We start from the raw sequence: 13,131 nt of genomic DNA, 5'->3' as shown, positions 1-13,131 counted from the left end.
CTGGGTAGGAAGGGAAGAAAAGCAATTGGGTTGGGACCTGTCCCCCTAGGAAGGGACTCAGAGGAAAAGGGAGATTGCACAGGTGGACACCTGCCCTGGGGAGTGAGCAGCTTTAGCCACAGCCTGGACATCTAAGTCCTGGGGTCCTACATGGGAGAGACAAGCCCCCTTAGCTGACTGGAAGGCTATTGGAACACACAGAAGGGCTGTGTGAAGCCTAAACTCTGTTCACGAGGAGCACAAGCTCACTGGCTTGCCCCCGAGGCAGGGCAGAGAGAGGTCTGCTTTAGCAGTTGCCAGGTTTCCTGCAACTGCCTTGCCAGACACCCTAGCACAAGTCAACCAAATGCTCTCACCCCACTCACTCCATATCATAGTGCAGCACTGGATCTGGGGCAACCACTACTGCGGAAAAGACTCGACCTTGGGAGACAGAAGCAACCCATTCCTGGAGTGGAGCCTGGGTGGGGCAGCAGAGGCTATTGTGGACGCTTGTTCAAGCAGCGATCCAGAAGTAGCCCAGATCTCTGACCTCAGCCACTCTACCATGGCTCACCTCCCGATACACACCAAGAGTCCACATGGGGCCTACCCGCCCTGTGGAGCATTTCTAAAACAGAGTAAGGATGGCAGAAGTTGGGGCAGTGATTGGCTGTGAGGGACAAAGGGGACTTGTAACTGAGGCTACATGAGAGTGGAATAGCAGGAACCTGCACAGGCAGCGCATCAGACCTCTGTCTGTGCATGGGCCTCCCCTGCTTCAGCACTCCCCCAGCTCTGCTGCAAGGGTCCCAGTGTGGGGAGAGGGAGAAAAACACACTTAAAGAAAACAGAGCCAGCTTGTCCTGATCCTCACGGCTTCTTCTCCAGCAACTTGGGATCAGACTCTGCCCCCAAAAGGGTGGTGACAGCCAGAGAGCAGAAGGGAAGCCCTGCCTCACACCCGGTGCCAGCTCTAGCCTCTCCACCTCCAGCCCCACCCCCTTCTGAGGTGATAGCCACCAGCATATCCTGAAGAAAGATGTGACTTGAGCCTATGTTAAATCCAGCTCTCCCACCAAAGGCACTGGGAACATGCAGTCTGTATAAGGATGCTCAAACATAAGAACACCCCTTCAAGACCACAATAGGTAGCTGTTTCACCTAAATTCAAATAGGCAGGAAAAGTTAAACAAAATGAAAAGGCAGAGGAACTACTCTTGATTGATAGAGCAAGAGAAAACCTCTGAAAAAATCACAAAACAGAAATAAAAGAACTGACTAGATAAATAATTCAAAACATTGGTAATAAAAATGTGAACTGAATTAGGGAAAAGAACTGATGTAAACATTTTAATGAGGAACTGGAAAATATAAAAAAGACCCAATCCAAAATGATGAATTCAATAGCTGAAGTAAAAAATATACTAGAGGAATGAATAGCAGACTAAGTGATATAGAAGAAAGCATAAGTGATCTGGAAGATAGAATAATGGAAATCACCCAATCAGAACAGCAAAAGGAAAAACAAAATTAAAAAAGTGAAAGCAATTTAAGACATCTCTGGAGTAACATTAAGCATATCAACATTCACATTACAGGGGTCACAGAAGGAGAAGAAAGAGAAAAGGAAATCAATAATGTATTTGAGGTAATTATGGCTGAAAACTTCCCAAATCTGAAGAAGGAAACAGATTTCTAGGTACAGGAAGCACAGAGGGTTCCAAACAAGATGAACCCAAACAGACCCACACCAAGACATATAATTAAAATGGCAATAGTTAAAGATAAAGAGAGAACTCTAAAGGCAGCAAGTAAAAAACAGAGTTGTATACAAGGGAATCCCCATAAGGCTATCAGCTGATTTCTCTGCAGAAACTCTGTAGGTCAGAGGGAGTGGCATGCTATATTCAAAGTAATGAAAGGGAAAAACCTGCAACCTGGGATACTCTACCCAGCAAGATTATCATTTCGAATAGAAGGAGAGATAAAGAACTTCCCAGACAAGCAAGAACTAAAAGAGTTCATCAATATTAAACTTACCCTAAAAGAAATGTTGAAGGGTCTTCTCCAAGTCAAAAAGAATAAGAATCTATAGGAAAGACAAATATATAGGAAGGACGGAGCATCAACCACTTAAATAAGCCAGTATGAATATTAAAAGACAAAGAATTATAAAATCAACTATAACCACAATAAATAATTATAGGATAAACATGAAGATGTAACATATGACATCAAAAACACAAAATGCAGGGGAGGGGAGTCAAAAATGTAGATCTTTTAGAATGTGTTTGAACTAAATGACTACCAGGTTAAAGCCAAGTAGATATAGTTATAGGTCAACATATAGGAACCCAATGGTAACCACAAATCAAAAACCTAAAATAGCTACACAAAAAATAACAAGAAAGGATCACAAGGATACTACTAAAGAAAACATCAAACTACAAGGGAAGAAACAAAAAGAAGAAATGAACACAGAAGAACTATAAAAACAACCAGAAAAGAAGTAATAAAATGGCAATAAGTACATACCTATCAAGAATTACTTTAAATGTCAAAGGACTAAATGCTCCAATAAAAAATACAGGGTAGCTGATTAGATAAAAAAAATAAGACCCTTCTATATGCTGCCTACGAAAGACTGACCAGAACTAAAGGCACACACAGACTGTAAGTGAGGAGACAGAGATATTTCATGCAAACAGAAATGACAAGAAAGCGAGATTAGCAATACTCATATCAGACAAAACAGACTTTAAAACAAAACTAATAACAAAAGACAAAGAAGGGCATTTTTAATGACAAAGGGATCAATAGAAGAAGAGGAGATTACACTCATTAACATATATGCACCCAATACAGGAGTACCTAAATATACAAAGCAAATACAACAGATATAAAAGGAGAAATTGACAATGACACAATAATAGTAGGGAAGTTTAACCCCCATTTATAGCAATGGAAAGATCATCCAGAGAGAAAATCAATAAGCAACAGTGGTCTCAAATGACACAACAGACCAGTGTCTTATTAGATATGTACAAGACATTACATCCAAAAACTGCAGAATACACATTCTTTTCAAGTGATAATGGAACATTATCCAGGATACACACATGCTAGGCCACAAAACAAGTCTCAACAAATTTAAGAGGACAGAAATTATATCAAGCATTTTTTCCAACCACAACAGTATGAAACTAGAAATCAATTACAGAAAGAAAAATGGGAAAAGAACAAACATGTGGAGAATAAAAAACTTGCTCAAAAAAATTAAAAATGGGTCAATGAAGAAATTGAAGAGGAAATCAGAAAATACCTTGAGACAAAGGATAATGAAAACACATCACTCCAAAATCTATGGGATGCAGCAAAAGCAGTTCTAAGAGGGAAGTTTATAGTGATATGGGCCTTCCTAAGAAATGAAAAATCTCAAATAAACGACCTAACCTAAAAGAATTAGGGAAAAAAAAAAAAGAATAAAACTCAAAGTCAGGAGAAGGAAGGAAATAATAAAGATGATAGAGGAAATAAATAAAACAGAGATAAAACAGTAGATCAATGAAACCAAGAGCTTGTTTTTTGAAAAAAGAAACAAAATTGATAAACCTTTAGCCAGGCTCACCAAGAAGAAAAGAGAGAGGACTCAAATAAACAAAATAAGAAATGAAAAATAACAACCAATACCACAGAAAATCAATAAATCATAAAAGAATACTATGAACAGTTATGTGTCAACAAACTGGACAACCTAAAAGAAATGGAAAAATTTCTAGAAACATACATCCTGCCAAGATTGAATCAAGAAGAAACAATTTGAACGGACTAATCACTAGTACTGAAATTGATTTTGTAATAATAACAAAAAAACTTCCAGCAAACAAAAGTCTAGAATTGGATAGCGTCACAGGAGAATTCTACCAAACATATAAAGAACTAATACCTGTCTTTCTCAAACTATTCCAAAAAGTTGAAGAGAACAGAACAAACTCATTCTATGAGGCCACCATTACCCTATACCAAAACCACACAAAGACACTACAAAAAAAAGTAAATTACATGCCAATATCTTTGAGGAATATAGATGCAAAAATCTTCAACAAAATATAAGCAAATTGAATCCAACAATATTCAAAAAGAATCGTACACCATGATCAAATTGGATTGATTCCAGGGACACAAGGATGGTTCAATGTTCACAAATCAATCAATGTGATACACTACATTAACAAAAGGAAGGACAAAAATCACATGATCATCTCAATAGACACAGAAAAAGCATTTAACAAAATTCAACATCCATTCATGACAAAAACTCTCAGCAAAGTGGGTATAGCACTTTTTACAACAGCCAAGATATGGAAGCAGCCCAAGTGTCCATCAACAGACAAATGGAGGAAGAAATTGTGGTATATATATATGTATATACAATGGAATATTACTCAGCCATAAAAAAACAATGAAATTCTGCCATTTGCAACAATGTGGATGGACCCAGAGAATATTATGCTTAGTGAAATAAATCACAGAAAGACAAGTGGGCTGGCCAAAAAGTTCATTAGGGTGTTTCTATAACATCTTACAGGAAAACCCAAAGGAACTTTTTGGCCAACCAGTACTATATGGTATCACTTATATGTGTAATCTAAAAAGTAATACAAACGAATGTATAGAGCAAAACAGAAACAGACTCACAGATACAGAAAACAAACCAGTGGTTTCAGTGGGGAAAAGGAAGAGAAGAGGGCAAATTAGGCATATGGGATTAGCAATACAAACTACTCAAAATAGATAAGCAATAAGGATATACTGTATAACACAGGGAATTACAGCATTATCTTGAAATAACTTTTAATGGAGCATAATCTGTAAAAAATACTGAATCACTATGCGACACACTTGAAACTAATATTATAAATCAAATACACTTCAATTTAAAAAAAACATGATATTCCCTAGCTCCTAGAGCTGTTGTGAAGATTATATGAGAAAATGCTTGTAAAACACTTAGGAACACGTCTAGTACACAGAAAGTGCTCAATAAATGTCATCATCAAACAGTATCCCCCAATACAAAAGTTTCATGCAATTTCTTTAAGACATTCATTCTAGGAAAGGCTTTGCCTCTCCAGAAGACTTTTGCTTTTACAGACACTGAACTTTTTTTTGGCTGTTACTAAGATCATAGCCAAAATTTCACCTCAACTTTAGCAGCTTTGTGGAATTCTGTTGTTTGCTGATCTCTTGTGTAACACTGCTTTCCATTTCATCTATATTTTCCTTCTTCCTGATTGTTTGTTTGTACTGGCATATTCATTATTGTAAGCTGCTTCAAATATTTGTGGAATAAAGCAAAAACAACAAATGAATAAATAATTCTGTTTATGTCTGCTAACCCCCAGTAAAGACTATTCCCTGCAAGTCAGGAAAGTGTTGGTTCCCCCCAAATTCAATTTGATGATTGGTATGCAACATGTTTTTTAAAAAATGTTCACTGAATTAATACATGAATACTGAATTATAGGGAATATGATACTTAATGAAAGTCCTACCAAAACCATTAAAATTCTAGTTCTAGATAACAATCATGCTAGTTTAAATATTACCTCAAGTTCATTTTTTAACTAGAAGTGTTTTCCCCCATTTTTGGCCATCTTTCATAATAATTTCAATTAATATCCCTTTCTCATTCTCCCAGGAGAAGAGCTGTGTTATGTCTGCGAGTGAACAGGCCGTGATTATAGTATACCAAAATGCATTCGCAGACTTTCCTGTTATAGCCCTATTAGAATGATAATGTTTTTGGATCTGGTTAGGAATGCAGAGAGCATTAAAGCCAGTTGCGTCATTTTTCAGGAGAGAAAATAAGGTCCAGAGGGATTATATGCTATGAAGATAGTGACAGCAGAGTTGAACAAGAACACAGATTTCTCAAGCCTCATCCAGGATCTTACTACACTCACCTGTAACTTCCTGGAAGAGCAAGAATCATAATGACAGAACACTATATTAGTTACATATATGCAGAAAGAATCATCTGTTCTTTCATTTCGTTTGCTTTCTAATATGTCTTATTATATAAACAACAAACTATTTAAATTGAAATTCCATGGAACTCATGTATTGGTCTGGCAGAGCCTCTGAAAAGTTTAGGAAAAGGTCTGCTAACAAAAGCAATAGTCAGCCTTCTCACCTCTCAGCTCACGAAACAAGTGTCACCTCTTCATAGAGACCTTCTCTGACAATCCATACAAGCAACTGTCCCTCCTGCTGCCCACCCCCTACCAGCTGTTCCTTATCCTATCACCCTTTGGAGTCCTTATCACAATGTACAATTATCTTTATGTTCACTTCTTTTTTTGGACTGGTACTGCCTCTAGAATATAAAAAGTAGACCTTGCCCGTTAGCTGGACTGGTAATTTTTAACTAGTATCTGTCATGTATCTGGACAAAGTAATGTATATTACATTATGTTTTATATACAAAATAATATAATGTATCTAGACAATCCCATTATCAGTTATTTCCATTGGATTCTTTTCTGAATTGTTGAATTGGTCAGAGTTTTCATTTATATCTACTCTTACATGTTTATATATATATGTATTTTAAGAGTTGTTTATAGTGTGATATTGAAATTAGTTTAAATTTTCAAGAAAACCAGAATTTGTTCAGAACCTTTAGAATTTTTTCTTTCAATACTCACATTAGTTTAACATCAATTAAGAAATATAAATGATTTAATACACCCACCAAAAAAGTTAGATCTTCATGTCAAAGCCTGAAGTATAAACGCCAAGAATAGAAGAATTAATGCATGCATGCTAATAGCCAGAAACATTTGCTACTCAAAACAAAGAAAATAGAACTAAATTATACCATTCCAAATGTCTTTGTAATCTAGGAAGCTTTATGAGAATACACCCAACAAGAGGAAACAGGATTAGAGATTTATAGATATTTGCATGATGTACTTTCTGGCAAATGAAAATTTCTTAAGGAAATTAAAAGATCCAAAAATTGCAGCATGTCAAATGAAAATGAGTACAGGTGAGAGCAAGATTTGCCTATTGCAATATCTTTGCCTCTCACTCTTGGAACAAGAGAGCTTCTTTTTACATTTATCTCTTTATTTCCAAAACTATTTTAGTCAAAGGAATTTTAAAAGGAGTCTTAAAATCAACCTTATTAAAATATTAAAAAGTTAATTTAAAATAGTATTTTGAGCCTCATACTAGATAAGAAAAAATCTTGCTATTCACAGAAAGATCAGTTTCTAGACCAAATGTTTCTACTTGTAGCTACTTATGCAGGAACAAGGGCCTAAAGCTAAATAACTACTGATCTGCAGAAGCTGTCTCCCTATGGGCAACATTAAGTGCTATTAACCCTGCTCCCCACTAAACTCTGAGCTTCTTAAAAGTGAAAATCGTCATTAATTTCTGTTTTAATATCTAGCATGTAACCTGACACCTAGTAGGGCTTAATAAATTATTATGTTGTACACCTGATACTAATATAACATTAAAAAAATGATTGAATAATAAATGCATAAGGGAATAGTAGTCAACTTCCAAAGTTTAAGCTCCACTTAAAAATAAGATAATCCAGAGAAGGATGGGCAAATTCTTTAAATGACAATTTAATGTTTAAAGAGAACTTAACTGTCATCCTGTCCCGGCTCCTCTTCAATGCCATCTCTTCATCAAGAGCTAAATCAGCTTTCACTTCAGCCTGACCTCCTGTCTTCCTCTGACCCTCATGCTCGCAGATGCAGCTATGATTTGGATTTGGAGAAAATGTCTCATTTCTAGAGAAGATAGATAGGCTTTTGCCTTCAGGAGAGTAATCATACACTCCTTCAAAAAATTGATATTTGCAAAAATTGTGTTTTGGGTAACCTGTTCTTTTTTTTTTTTTTTTTGGTGGGGCGGTACCGCGTCGGTTCTTAGTTGTGGCACACAGGCTCGCTCTTCATTGCGGCGTAGAGGATTCTCTCTACCTGTGCCAGGTGGGCTCTCTAGTTGTGGCGCGAGGGCTGCAGAGCACGTGGGCTCTGTAGTTTGCAGCACGCGGGCTCTCTATTTGAGGCCCTCGGGCTCAGTAGTCGTGGCATGCGGGCTTAGTTGCCCCGTGGCATGTGGGATCTTAGTTCCCCGACCAGGGATGGAACCCATGTCCCCTGCATTGGAAGGTGGATTCTTAACCACTGGACCACCAGGGAAGTCCCAACCTGTTCCACTGACTTCAGTCCCAAAGTGCCAGCTATCATTCATGTCCATCTGCAACCTCGAACTTTGTCACACGATATGGAAGGTGTTCTGGGCCCATCAGTAACATGAAAAGAATAAATGAACACAATTGATTCTTCTATTCCTTCTCTATACTCCAAAAGAAACCTTGAGAGGACAAAAGGAATCTTTCATCATACACAAAATTATTCTATGTAGAAACTTTCAAAACAGACTAGTATTTTAAAGATTTGAAATCTTCAAAGGGTAAAAACACTTTCTTTTTTTCATTACTCTGAAAACCAGTTGTCACAATAAATGTTTGGACTATTATTTTGCTTTAAGAACAATTTAACGAGAATGTACTAGAAAAGACTATGGATCCCTTCCATGATCAGCAGTTTCAGAATGGAGGTGTTTTCCAACAGAGGAGGCACAAAATAAACCCAAGAGACTTGGTGTGTCTTTCCTCATCAAGAACAATATCCACTGCCCTTCACACAGGGCAGAGTGGTTTACCCATGCTTTCTCTTTCCTAAAGACCTTAAAAATGGGATTGTACCGAGTTGAAACTTTTTTTGTTGCAATTTACTCAGGCTTGCTAACTACGATACATACATTCCGATGTTTTAATAAAATCTGTTTCTTTCCTACAAATGTAGAATTTATTATCAGAAAGTTAACCTTTGCCTTTGTTACGGACATTTAAGAGGATTTGACTAAACAAAAAGTGTATAAAGATTGCAACGGGAATATGCTGGTTACTCAAGAAAACAATCTTTTTAAAGAAAGTTTAGAAACCCACTACTTACCTACAGTCACTGTGGGAACTACATCAAGGGTATCTGTCTTAGTCTTAACACCCTCACAGTCTAGCACTTATTCACGTGGTTGGGGGACGCTCAGATCCTGGCTCAGCTGAGAACACTGCTGTTAATACGCAAGGACCTGAGAGTTTGGCCATTTTTTGGAAAGCAAAGGCCCATATGTCTTGATTGGGTTTTACTCCTTTTTGCCATCTGATACCAAACTGTCAAAAGAGAGTGGCTTCACATACCAGTATCAGGTAGTCCTTGCTTCTGGTCATCCACATTGTCTTCTTGATTTCTCTTCTTTTCTTTTTCCTCTCTCAAACTCTCTCTCATCTTCCCTACCTCCCTGCCTTCTTTTTCTTTTCTTTTCTTTTTTTTTTTTTTTGGTGTACTAGTGCTAGTTTTCATATAAAAATATAACTTTTACCTTTATTTAAATAAGAATGTTGATTAGAGCAAGTCATACACCTATGTTAGGCAGTAAGATGCCTGCCAAAATGTTTTTCTTTAGAGAAATTATTGGTGAAGACATTAAGAAAAACTACCTGAATAGCACAATAAGACTTTACTTAATGCTAGTTTCCTTTTTCAACAAAACATCATAGTCATTTATCACATGCTTATAAAATGTCTCAGTAGATGAGCTACTATGAATTAAAGGAAGTAAAACTTGATTCCTTTTGAAATATATTCAAAATTTCTTTTTTCATTATTGACTCAGATTGATTTGACATTAGAATCTTTCCTATCATTTTTTTTATAAGTGTCTAAAATTTCTAAGGCAGGTCTCATGAAGTCCATACACATAGTTAACCTCAGTTATTAGGAAGTTTAACACACACACTTTAGCTTGGTCATTGTCTACAGAAAGACACCATGTGATTCTTCTTATTGCCAAGTCTCCAGTTAACAAGAATCATGGCTTATCTCTATTGTTAGTACTAATTTGAACTGCCTGCCAAGAAATAAAGCGAACAGGAAAAATAATAACTTTTAAAGATAGAACGTGTGCTTATTATAATTAGGAATCTAACATGATATTTCTATACAAGGAGCAATTCCTCAGCATGCTTGGAAATTTCATTCCAGTTTAGGCCCTGTGTCACATTTCCTTGCAGACATATGTGATCAAAGTCTTCAGTTCCCAGAAAACCGAAAACTATAATTGTTTTTTCCATTATTACAGTCATTGTGGGTAAAGAAAAACATAAATATAATATAACCAGGGGTTGTGAACCAAGGACACAGTCATGAAAAGTTGTAAATTTAATTTCTGTTTAATGAAAAAACTTAACAAAAGCCTGTTTCCAAGTCAAAATTCAGAGTCTATTTGCATAGAACCAATAGGAATGAAAAGAGCTCATTGGGCTCTAACCAGTGATTGCTCTGGACCTTTCACCTTGGGCCCACTGTGTACACCTTGATTACCTATTAACATAAAATAACATTTAAAAGGGAGAAGAGCCAGTGGCATGGTAAGAAATAGCAACTATCCTGCTTAAAGTCATGGAGTGACTCAAGCCAGTGAAGAAAAGGCTATAAGTGAAGGGCTATAAGTGATGATAGACATGAAAGAGAAATATAAACACTACTGTGGAAATAAAAGGTATTACATTTCCTAATGACAAGAAAATTAAAACTCTAAAAGGAAAGACAGAAATGCCAAAAAATAACAAAAACTATGGGTTACTAAGAAGCATCCTCTTCACTCTGTCTCACAGGCAGTCTCTGCTTCCACAGGATACCCACCCACCATGATGCTGTCTCATGCCTGGCAGAAGGACACAGAGGAACAGGATGCAGCTCTGGGCTCTTTATCAAATTATTCATGGGAAATCTCACAGGCTCCATCCTCACCAATGGGCTCATAGGTTTTAACAAAAACTTTCCTCCACTTTATATGTCCCAAATTGGCCCACTTCTCTACAAACAACACATTTTGCTACGAAGTTGTAGAGTGAACTGTTCTATACAAATAAATTTCTAGAAAACAGAAGCTCAACTCCCCAGATAATGAAAGTAATGTTTTTATATTTTAACAATTTTTGATGAAAGATAGTATCTGTTCTCCATATCTGATTTAAGTATATAACCTAATAATGATAATTCAAGCTTTTGTTGGTGGCTGGAATGTTATAAGCATTTTTATTTTATGAGTTAATGCAGCAATTATGTCTCTGCTTTCTAACTTCTTTCCCTTTGCTCTTGACATTGGACTGAAACTCATGCTGTCATGGAGCTACCCTCTAGCAGAACAACTGTCCTTCTTAACTGCTGTTTCTGATCAGCTAATTAAATTTTGTACTATGGAATCCTAAGTAAGAATCAATGAATTATATGTGAGGTTTAACAGTAAAAACATAGACTTTAGCAGAGAGGTTTCCTCATTAGCAGTCTTATCCAACTATTTTTAGATTAAAATAAAGGCAAAGTTAACAACAACAACAAAATCTAATTTATGAATAAATTGAATCTCTTGCTACTAGGAAATACGGTTATTATATCATTTTCTAATACCACAAAAATATAAGGATTAGACTTATTTAGCATTTATTCTCAGGAAGTAAAAAGAATACTCAAGTTCAACTGACTTTCTGTTTCATGTGTCTAAAGGCTGTAACATCTAAAAATGATACCATGGGAAGAATACATATTTTTAAATATAATATTATTGCATTAAGCTTATTGTTATCAGGTGATAACATCTGCAAGGGCCATTATTTTACAGCTCTACAAAAGAGAAGGACCTAATAGATAAATACAGCCCATTACTGACACCATCTTGGACTCTCAGTAATGCTATATCACCATGTCATCCCACCTCCCCACTTGCCTGCCTTCCTCTCTGACTTGGCTATTAGGATTAGGAGATCCTACCATTTGCCACTTACTTTAACTTTCAGGCAAAATCCTTCTTTCCACAGGCCAAGAGTAGTCTCTTACCTGGCATTTCCTCTCTGCTCCATCCTTTGACCCAATGCCTCCGACCAGGGAGGCCGGCACTCCTGGAATAGCCCCTCACTACTGTCTTTTACACACACACACACACACACACACACACACACACACACCCATCCTAGGGCTTCCTCCCTAGACAACCAGGAGCTGCAAATACCAACACTTGTTTAGGTCTTTCCTGATGAATATTCTAGGTCTTTACTGATGAATATTCTAGGCTATAGCCAAAGATAATACTTTGCCATTTATCTTTCCTTTAAACTAGTTAAACAGTATGGAAAAGAGAGCTTTAGATTATGAATGCAATTAACACAAGTTTTTAAAATCTAAAAGTCATTTAGTATAGTCAAAACAGTAACTAAAGAAAAACTGAACTAAAGCCTAAAAATAATGTCACTTGCTCTCCACCACTCAAATAAGATGCAAATGGGAATTCAAAAATGAGAGATAATTTGGATTTATTCCTAACTTAAATCCAATCAAAACACCAGGATCATTCCAAATTCTATTCCACTATTTTTGCATCTTCAAATTAGGCATGCAATGAAATTGAGCTTAGGCAGGAAGCCTCAGGCACAGCAGACTGAAAACCAAAAGCCAGAGAAATGCATTCTATGTGTAGGGCACAAGATTCCTCTTATATGCTGGGCCTTAACTCTCAGCTCTTCTTTTTGGAATTTCATCAGAAAATATATGAATAATATCTATAATAATTCTCTATTTAAAAACTAGGGAATGTTACCAGATATGGAGAAAAATACTAGCTCTAGAAAATGGATATGGTTGAAAAAAAAAAAAAAAAGAAAATGGATATGGTTGGATCCAGGAAGTGAATCTATGTCAATTTAGCTTCACTAACGAGGATTGTAGTTAAATTCTATTCCTTTGTTTTGTTATTTTGGCAAATATTCCTGCAGGGCAGGGTACCAGGGGAGAGATAACTTTTGGCTTCATGCTTTATTTATATTCCTATGTTTGTGTGAAGCTTGCCAAAGGGAAAAAAATCTCACGTTAACTGATTCGATAGATTAGATACAGGAACACGTGTCCACATAGGCTTTGTGGTAGTTGGCTCAGCTGCCTAATAATACCTGTTCAGGATACCAAAGACATGAACTTGATCCCAAATAACCTTTCATTTCCA

At 36.5% G+C, this 13,131-nt stretch overlaps 1 protein-coding gene across 12 annotated transcripts in view; it reads right to left on the bottom strand.

The window, feature by feature from the left end:
• The window catches only part of MCTP1 (multiple C2 and transmembrane domain containing 1), a gene marked incomplete at its 3' end in the record, with an annotated part of 550,519 nt that overhangs the window by 407,026 nt on the left and 130,362 nt on the right, over window positions 1-13,131 (bottom strand). The window lies entirely within an intron of this gene.

The sequence above is a fragment of the Balaenoptera physalus genome, assembly GCF_965194825.1.
Source record: "Balaenoptera physalus genome assembly, chromosome: 3".
NCBI lineage: Eukaryota > Metazoa > Chordata > Mammalia > Artiodactyla > Balaenopteridae > Balaenoptera > Balaenoptera physalus.
Note: the sequence above shows the minus strand (reverse complement) of the source record. Positions and strands in the feature narration are given on the sequence as shown.